Here is a 10,438-nt window from a genome sequence, read left to right as displayed (position 1 = left end):
CCCCATTCTCATCGACGGGGCTATAGTGGAACAGGTTAAGAGCTTCAAGTTCCTTGGTGTCCACATCACCAACAAACTATCATGGTCCAAACACACCAAGACAGTCATGAAGAGGGCATGACAAAGCCTATTCCCCCTCTGGAGACTGAAAAGATTTGGCATGGGTCCTCAGATCCTCAAAAAGTTATACAACTGCACCATCGAGAGCATCCTGACTGGTTGCATCACTGCCTGGTATGGCAACTGCTCGGCCTCCGACCGCAAGGCACTACAGAGGGTAGTGCGTATGGCCCAGTACACCACTGGGGCCAAGCTTCCTGCCATCCAGGACCTCTATACCAGGCGGTGTCAGAGGAAGGCCCTAAAAATTGTCATTGTCCCTAACACCCCACCCCACCCCCTCTTTTACGTTGCTGCTACTCTCTGTTAATTATCTATGCAAAGTCACTTTAACTCTACTCACATGTACAAATTACCTCAATTACCTCGACTAACCTGTGCCCCCGCACATTGACTCTGTACCGGTACCCCCTGCATATAGCCTCCCTACTGTTATTTTATTTTACTGCTGCTCTTTAATTATTTGTTATTTGTTATTTTTTACTTATCTATTTTTTACTTAACACTTATTTTTCTTAAAACTGCATTGTTGGTTAAGGGCTTGTAAGTAAGTATTTCACTGTAAGGTCTATTCGGCGCATGTGGCAAATAACATTTGATTTGATTTGACATTAAGGCTGCGCCCATGATTCAGCACTGGGATGGCTCACATGGCCTCTCCTATCATTGCTACGCTGACGATACACAACTAATCTTCTCCTTTCCCCCTTCTGATAACCAGGTGGCGAATCGCATCTCTGCATGTCTGGCCGACATATCAGTATGGATGACGGATCACCACCTCAAGCTGAACCCTGGCAAGACGGAGCTGCTCTTCCTCCCGGGGAAGGACTGCCCGTTCCATGATCTCGCCATCACGGTTGACAACTCCGTTGTGTCCTCCTCCCAGAGTGCGAAGAGCCTTGGCGTGACCCTGGACAACACCCTGTCATTCTCCGCCAACATCAAGGCGGTGACCCGATCCTGCAGGTTCATGCTCTACAACATTCGGAGAGTACGACCCTGCCTTACACAGGAAGCGGCACAGGTCCTAATCCAGGCACTTGTCATCTCCCCGTCTGGATTACTGCAACTCGCTGTTGGCTGGGCTCCCTGCCTGTGCCATTAAACCCCTACAACTCATCCAGAATGCCGCAGCCCGTCTGGTGTTCAACCTTCCCAAGTTCTCTCACGTCACCCCCTCCTCCGCACACTCCACTGGCTTCCAGTTGAAGCTCGCATCCGTTACAAGACCATGGTGCTTGCCTATGGAGCAGTGAGGGGAACGGCACCTCCGTACCTTCAGGCTCTGATCAGTCCCTACACCCAGGCGAGGGCATTGCGTTCATCCACCTCTGGCCTGCTGGCTCCCTTCCTCTGCGGAAGCATAGTTCCCGCTCAGCCCAGTCAAAGCTGTTCGCTGCTCTGGCACCCCAATGGTGGAACAAGCTCCCTCACGACGCCAGGACAGCGGAGTCACTCACCACCTTCCGGAGACATTTGAAACCCCACCTCTTTAAGGAACACCTGGGATAGGATAAAGTAATCCTTCTACCCCCCAAAAAAAAATAGGGTGAATGCACCAATTTGTAGTCGCTCTGGATAAGAGCGTCTGCTAAATGACGTAAATGTGCCCTTGAGCAAGGCACTTAACCCTAATTGCTCCTGTAAGTCGCTCTGGATAAGAGCGTCTGCTAAATGACTAAAATGTAAATGTAAGCACTGCTGACTGGACAGCCCATCGGTACAGGTAATGCATGTCTGCATTATTTGCCAGGGAAGGGAAACATTCTGCGAATATTCAAGCATTGCACCAACAAGGTGTTTATGAGAATATTGAAATGTATCAACAACGAGAGAGGCGGCTCGGAGAATATAGAAAATTGTTGTATCAACAAGACTGCTTCGAGAATATTAATATTGCAACATAGTAGCCAATACTATAGCTAAATAACTTAGCAACATTTTATGAAGTTTTGCCAGCAAGATTGATCCGTCAGGATATCTCATTTTAATTCAGGAAGATGGACAAGCAAGACTGATAGAGTGAGAGGTGGAAATGCATTATACCAGAGGCAGGTAGGCTACAGGTAGGCTACAGGTAGGCTACAGGTAGGGATGCAGGCAGAGGAGGATGATGATGTAGGCCTACAGCAAGAAGTTTAAAAAGTTAGCACAACTAGTTAATCATTCATTATTTGCATTATCTCAATTATCATTATGTCACTGCATGACAATGCACATTTGTTATAGCCTACACGTGTTATTGCCTTTGAAGCCAAAAACAAGACATGTATTTCGGGGAAATGCTCAAAATACGAAGTTGCTCAAATGTTTATTTTCATAACAATAGGCCTACATGAACCCAAAATTGCGTTAACCTACTGGGCGAATAAATGAAAATAACAATTAGGCTTACAGCTATCACAACCTATATTTTAATAGCATAAAACAGCTTTTGGTTTCAAATGGTCACCAAAAAGGAGGGGGGTTGAGTGTTTTACCAGCATCTGTAACTTGAGTCTGATAATTATCTGTGCAAAACAGTTAATCTGATAATACTTGTGGAATATAAAAATAGTAGCTTGAGATGTTTTCCAGTTTCTTGAAATACTTTGCAAATGCAACTTATTTCTATGTGAAAACTGAAATGGTCTATTCATTCCTTATCCATTTTAGTAGACACTCTTTTCCAGAGCAACTTACAGTAGTGAGTGCAAACATTTTAATATTATTTTGTACTGGTCCCCCATGGGAATTGAACCCACAACCATAGTATTGCAAGCGCCATGCTCTACCAACTGAGCCACATCATCACAAACCACTTGAGGTCTCAATGTACTCAATTACTTTATTGTGCGTTGTTTTTCTTCATGGTGATGGAAAGTCTACAGGTTCAAACCTAGATGACCAGCCTATGTACAATACAATAATGTACATTTACATTAAGTGGTTTGTTCTTTCTGGATTCCATAAGAATGACAATCATAGAAAAGGGATCAGGGCAACAACTCTTACAATTCCAACTATTGAATGCACTACTTTTGTGAAAAAATATAATATCTTTTATTATAGACATATTTTTTTTATTCTGATTTTTCAGGGGGTGCGGCAGCACCCTCAGCACCCCTACTTCCCACCGCTATGCCTCCATCTCCATCCCTCCCTCTTGTCACTTCCTCTCCTTACTTCCTTCATTTTTAATTATAGTTTTCTTTATCTGCAATAGTCACAATACACAAGTCAGCAGGAAGGTGTGAATGTTCATAAAAAAGTTACATTCACATCTGCTTGGCCCTGTGAACAAAAAGCGTTTTCCATTGTTTTGATTAGTGAATGACAATCAAACCACAGCAATTTCAACACAGACATTCTACTATTCTACCTCAGTTGTAGGTATCTCAAAAAGTCTTTGCCACAATTTCCTCTCTTCTCATGACTCAAATCAAATCAAACTTTATTTGAGTTCATATTAACAAAGGAAATAGAGGGACTCAGTACAGATAGATAGCAATAAACACTGTACCATAGAGGCACAGAATAAGTTAGAGGAAAAAACTAAAGAATTGGAGGGACTTATTCAAGAAAGATCAAGTGTAATATATTATAAAAATAAAGTGAAATGGATGGAATACGGGGAAAAATGCATCAAATTGTTTTTTAATCTTCAACATAGAAATGCCACCAAAAATAATTTACTGAAACATAAATAACAAAACATAATTAAAGAGGAAGCAAAATACTTTAAGCATATGTTTTCATTTCAGTCTCCTCCGTCTCCACTAACCGAAGTTAATTGTAAGGATTTTTTTTTCTAATAATAATGTAAAAGTATTGATAGACTTACAGAAGAGGAACTTCTTGATGCAATTATAGCCTTTAAGTTTGGGAAAACTCCAGGGCTGGATGGCATTTCAGTTGAGGTATACCAAACCTTTTTTGATGTACTCAGAGGACCATTATTAGCGTGTTTAAACCACTCCTATAAAAATGGTAGATTATCAGATACTCAACAAGAAGGTCTGATTTCATTATTACTGAAACAGGACCCAAGTGGTAAATATAAAGATCCAGTCCATTTGAAAAATGTGATGCCCCTTACACTTCAGTGTTGTGATGCAAAAATTCTAGCAAAATGCATAGTGCATAGAATTTTTTAAATATTGTTGGATATTATTCATCCTTTTCAGACAGGTTTTGTACATGGATGATGCATTGTAGATAATATAAGACAAATTCTGGAAACAATAGAACACTATGAAAAATCTGGCAAACCAGGCCTGGTATTCATAGCTGACTTTGAAAAGGCTTTTATATATAAATGCCTGGAATATTTCAATTTTGGAGAATCTCTTATACAATGGGTTAAAGTTCTGTTTAGTAACCCTATGTGTAAAATAGTAAATAATGGCTACTTCTCAGAACGTATTAAACTGTCAAGAGTAGTAAAACAAGGTTGTCCACTATTGGCTATTTCTTTCTTATGGACATCAAAATGTTAGCTATTAAAATCAGATCCAACAATAATATCAAGGGGCTAGAAATCCAGGGCTTAAAAACAAAGGTGTCATTGTACGCTGATGAGTCATGTTTTCATGTGTAACCCTAACCCTAACCCTAACCCAAAATACTATATTTTTATACCATGTCATTTTATATGTTTTAATGTTTTAATTAAAATAAAATATTAAAACATATAAAATGACATGGTATAAAAAGAAACTATTTTGTTACTATGGCCCCCAAAAATATTCAGATAGAGGATCCAGATAATTTTTCTAACCTCTCTGGTTTACAATTGTGGATTTAAAAGAAAACATTAAAACATATTAAAACATATAAAATGACATGGTATAAAAAGAAAGTATTTTGTTACTATGGCCCCAAAAAATATTCAGATAGAATATCCAGATCATTTTTCTAACCTCTCTGGTTTACATCCAAATTATGATAAGTGTACTACATTATGTATTGGATTACAAAAAAATAACTTTTACATTACCATGTAGTTTACCAATAAAATGGTCTGACAGTGAAGTGGACATACTCAGTATTCATATCTTGAAAGAAAGAAATGATCTCACTACAATACATTTTAATAGAAAGTTAGCAAAATAGATAAGATCTTGCTACCATGGAAAGGAAACACTTGTCTATTTGTGAAAAAATCACCCTGATTAACTCTTTAGTCACATCCCAGTTTACCGATTTTCTTATGGCCTTGCCTATACCTAGTGACTTGTTTTTAAAAAATTATATGAGCAAAAAATATTCCATTTTATTATTAACGGCAAGCCAGACAAAATTAAACGGGCCAATTTATATAATGAATATAAATTCAGAGGGCAGAAATTATTAAATATTAAAGCATTAGACCTCTCACTAAAGGCTTCAGTCACACAATCTGTTAGAGAACTGGTTCTCTAGCAGATTAGTAAGAATGTCTCACCCCATGTTCAGGAATGGCCTTTTTCTCTTTATTCAGATTACAACCTCTCATTTTTGGTTATTTGAAAATGAAATAATCTCCAAAATATCGCTATTTTTAAAACAAGCCATAGAAAGTTGGTTGCAATTTCAGTTTAATACACCAGAAAAGACAGAACAAATATTACAACAAATATGGTTAAACTCAAATATACAAATAAAAATATAAATACAGTACCAGTCAAAAGTTTGGACACACCTACTCATTCAAGGGTTTTTCTTAATTTTTACTATTTTCTACATTGTAGAATAATAGTGAAGACAACAAAACTATGAAATAACACATATGGAATCATGTAGTAACCCAAAAAGTGTTTAACAAATCAAAATATATTTTAGATTTTAGATTCTTCAAAGTAGCCACCCTTTGCCTTGATGACAGCTTTGCACACTCTTGGCATTCTCTCAACCAGCTTCATGAGGAATGCTTTTCCAACAGTATTGAAGGAGTTCCCACATATGCTGAGCACTTGTTGGCTGCTTTTCCTTCACTCTGCCGTCCAACTCATCCCAAACCATCTCAATTGGGTTGAGGTCAGGTGATAGTGGAGGCCCGGTCATCTGATGCAGCACTCCATCACTCTCCTTCTTGGTCAAATAGCCCTTACACAGCCTGGAGGTGTGTTTTGAGTCATTGTCCTGTTGAAAAACAAACGATAGTCCCACTAAGCGCAAACCAGATGGGATGGCATATCGCTGCAGAATGCTGTGGTAGCCATGCTGGTTAAGTGTGCCTTGAATTCTAAATAAATTGCTGTCAGTGCCCCAGCAAAGCACCCCCACACCATCACACCTCCTCCTCCATGCTTCACGTGGGAATCACACATGCGGAGATCATCCGTTCACCTACTCTGCATCTCACAAAGACACAGCGGTTGGAACCAAAAATCTCAAATTTGGCTCAAGCGAGTTTCTTCTTATTATTGGTGTCCTTTAGTAGTGGTTTCTTTGCAGCAATTTGACCATGAATGCCTGATTCACGCAGTCTCCTCTGAACAGTTGATATTGAAATGTGTCTGTTACTTGAACTCTGTGAATCATTTATTTGGGCTGAGATCTGAGGTGCAGTTAACTCTAATGAACTTATCCTCTGCAGCAGAGGTAACTCTGGGTCTTCCTTTCCTGTTGTGGTCCTCATGAGAGCCAGTTTCATCATAGCGCTTGATGGTTTTTGCGACTGCACTTGAAGAAACGTTCTTAGTTCTTGACATTTTCCGGATTGACTGACCTTCATGTCTTAAAGTAATGATGGACTGTCGTTTCTCTTTGCTTATTTGAGCTGTTCTTGACATAGTATGGACTTGGTCTTTTACCAAATAGGGCTATCTTCTGTATACCCCCCCTACCTTGTCACAAAACAACTGATTGGCTCAAACGCATAAAGAAGGAAAGAAATTCCACAAATTAACTTCTAACAAGGCACACCTGTTAATTGAAATCCATTCCAGGTGACTACCTCATGAAGCTGGTTGAGAGAATGCCAAGAGTGTGCAAAGCTGTCATCAAGGCAAAGGGTGGCTACTTTGAAGAATCTCAAATATAAAATATATTTTGATTTGTTTAACACTTTATTGGTTACTACATGATTCCATATGTGTTATTCTACAATGTAAAAAAAAATACTAAAAAATAAAGAAAAACCATTGAATGAGTAGGTGTGTCCAAACTTTTAACTGGTAGTGTATATTTACAAAACAGTATATGAGGGATTGGAAATGATGCAGAAAAGTACATTGATGGAAGCCACAATCTATCTGCAATATTAAAGCTGATCTACCCACAGGATACAGCAGGTACTGAGCTACAGACGTAGGGCTGAAGGATGAAGGCTAGAGAGGTCAGAGTGGGTCTGAAAGAGATGCCATTTTCCCTCCAGCTCCTTACAACACAACACAACAGAGGAGAGCGGACACAGACACAGAGTAGAGCTTGGGTTGTGTGTTGTGTATGACTAAGGCCACCGTGGACAAAAGGGACGGCTGCTCAAACTGCCCTGGATGGGAGGCTGCAGCTGGAGAAATAAAGTCCTTGAAAGGTTTGTGTGTGTGTGTGTGTGTGTGTGTGTTTGTACATGTTTTCCTACATTATCAGGACCACAATCACAATGTCCTGACAAGTCTCCAGAATGTCCTGACAAGGTAGCAAAACAATATTTTTTTTAAAAGTCAGGACCTTTTTCATGTCCTGATTTTTTTCAAATGCTATTTTAGGCTTAAGGGTTAGGTTTAGGGTTTGGGGTTAAGCTTAGGAGTTAGGGTTGAGTAAGGGGTTAAGGTTACGGTTAAGGGAAAATAGGATTTTGAATGGGAATACTTTTTTACTCCCCATAAAGTCCTGAAAATTCACAAAAACAAAGCTGTGTGTGTGTGTGTGTGCGTGTGTATTTATATGCTTGTGTGTGTGCAGTATTTTGTTTTGTTGTACTGTGTAACACCACCTGTCCTGTAAATACATTGGTATTAGGGACAAAATGTTAAATGTTTCTATAGTTTTGTTCCCATTGTGTAGTCCAGTGAGTAGCTGACAGTTTAATTGTTCATCTCTCACATCCAATGCTTTTGTTTTTTAAAGATACAGTTTATTTTACTCAGAATTTATCATGGAAAGATAGCCTATTGCATTTGATTTGGCCATCAGCGCCTCTTCAAGAAATATTGGTGCATGACGCCTCACCAGATTCAGAGTATGACGCCTCACCAGATTTGTAGGAATGTGTTGGTGTTGCACAAGATATACAGCCCATCAATCATCATACCACACCTGGACAATCATAATAGAAGAACATAATGACAGAGCACGCCCATAAGTTGTTTATTTCTGTCAAGTCATTACCACACCTAATCGCTTGTTGATATTCTGCAAATTGTCATAAAATAATCTTGTGCATGCCAATGCGTTGTTGATTGATGGTGAAAACAAACAGTTTGACTATACAGGCCTATTCAGAATCAACGCGTAGCCTACTATTTTTAGAACAGTACTATGCTGAACAAGAAATCAGAAGGCACGCGTGTCCATGGCCACATTAACTTAGAGTGTAGGCTTTGAACCACAACCCCCATTTATAAGACCACAGGGTTTCAAATAGTAGCTTTATGGCTTAATAAACAGACTTCTTCCTGTATAATGTCTGCAATGTGTGTTGTTTCTCTGTTGCATGGGAGCTTTCTAATGTACATATAGATATAGGATTTTAATTTGAGCCAGTTTGCTACAGCAGGAACATAATCCTGCAGCAACAGGAAATGTGAATTATTATGTGTATTATAATAAACTGACATTTTTTGTAGGGGTTGATATTTTTCGTTAGGGCAAATCAAGTCTGACATTTTAAAGTGGAAATTACAAACTTTAGAAGCCATTTTAAACTTTGAATAAACTACAAGTTTGCATTACCTGCGTTGCAGGTACATTCCCAGCAACAAAGGAGTGATCAAATTAAGATCCTACATCTGTATATTCAATTAGGCTAGCAATAGCAAAGATGAAATAAAAACCCGGCCCCTGCGGCTAGTTGTCTAGTTTCAGCACCTTGGTCACTTCCGCTCTCTCCAGGAGTTCCTAGTAGCAGGTGCATCCCGCACAGTGTGGCTCTGCTAGGCACGGCGCTGGACTGTTTGGCTTGCAGGGGAGAGAGCTCGAGAGAGAGAGAGAGAGAGAACGGTATAGGTGATGGGATAAACGAGAGAACACAGCTACCCAATTAAATGTATCCCTATACAATGAAATGTGTGACTCAAACAAGAGGCGAGAAGCTGTGGCAAGAGCTCTCTTTACCCAACATGTTCTCTTCCCACGTACAGGGTGATAACGCTTTGTCCCCTAAATAGATTATATTCTCTAAAAGCACCGTTTGTATCATTATTTGGAAAGGCCTATACGACTCTCTACTCACACCCTTATCATAGTCTACGTGAATGCTACCTGGTTGTATTAATAATAGGCTATCATCAAAGGCCTAAAGGAAAATATGAGGCAGGCAGGTATGATAGGCTAGGCAGGTATGATAGGCTACAAACCCATGTTGACTACTCATCAACAGTTGGCAGGTTGAATTTGAGCAATTAATTTAACAGTTTCAGATATGTAAATTAGTAGGCTACACCAAGTGCGTATGTCGTCTATTTCGCGCCTTATTTACTTTTTGCTGACGGGGAGTAGCCTATATGTCTACGTTCATTGGTGCTAACAACATTCGAACAGAAATGTTTAGGAGTTCTTAAACGGAGAGTCAAGAAAATACGATTTTGTGAGAAAAATAAATAGCAAGCCCCGATAGCTTTGGGATTAAGACCGTGAGCGAGGCCAAGCTTTGCTGCCACTTTCGCCTGCCAAGAGCGGCGGGGGTCCCCTCGGTGGCCCGGGCTCTCCCCCTTTCTCTCCCAACAAGCTGAACGGCCTCCCTCGGCTACATAAATTGCTGCTTTATTATCATGTAGAGTCACCACTTAATACCAACCCGCACCACAGAAAACATTTCACATTCTACAATCTACGGATGGATATGGATGGATAATCATACTGCTCCAAAATTGATGCATGCATGCACGCGCTACAACTTCACTTGGCTCTATGTAAGGTTAGGTCATATGCTATAGGCCTTATCAGTGCACTAGGCCTATGCTTTTGGTTGAAAACATTGATTAAGAGGATGATGATGGTGGTGGTGGTGGTGGTGGTGAAATATGGTAAGGAGGAGGACATAATATGAATAACAATAATAATAACAATACATAATAATGCATAATTCATAAAACAGAATAATAAATTAGAATAATATTGATAGGCCTATAAAACTCATTCAAACTCATACAAATATAATGACAGTCATTTGTTCCACGTAAAACCTGAA

The sequence above is a fragment of the Coregonus clupeaformis genome, chromosome 15 (genome assembly GCF_020615455.1).
Source record: "Coregonus clupeaformis isolate EN_2021a chromosome 15, ASM2061545v1, whole genome shotgun sequence".
NCBI classification, from domain to species: Eukaryota; Metazoa; Chordata; class Actinopteri; order Salmoniformes; family Salmonidae; genus Coregonus; species Coregonus clupeaformis.
This window is presented reverse-complemented; position numbering follows the sequence as displayed.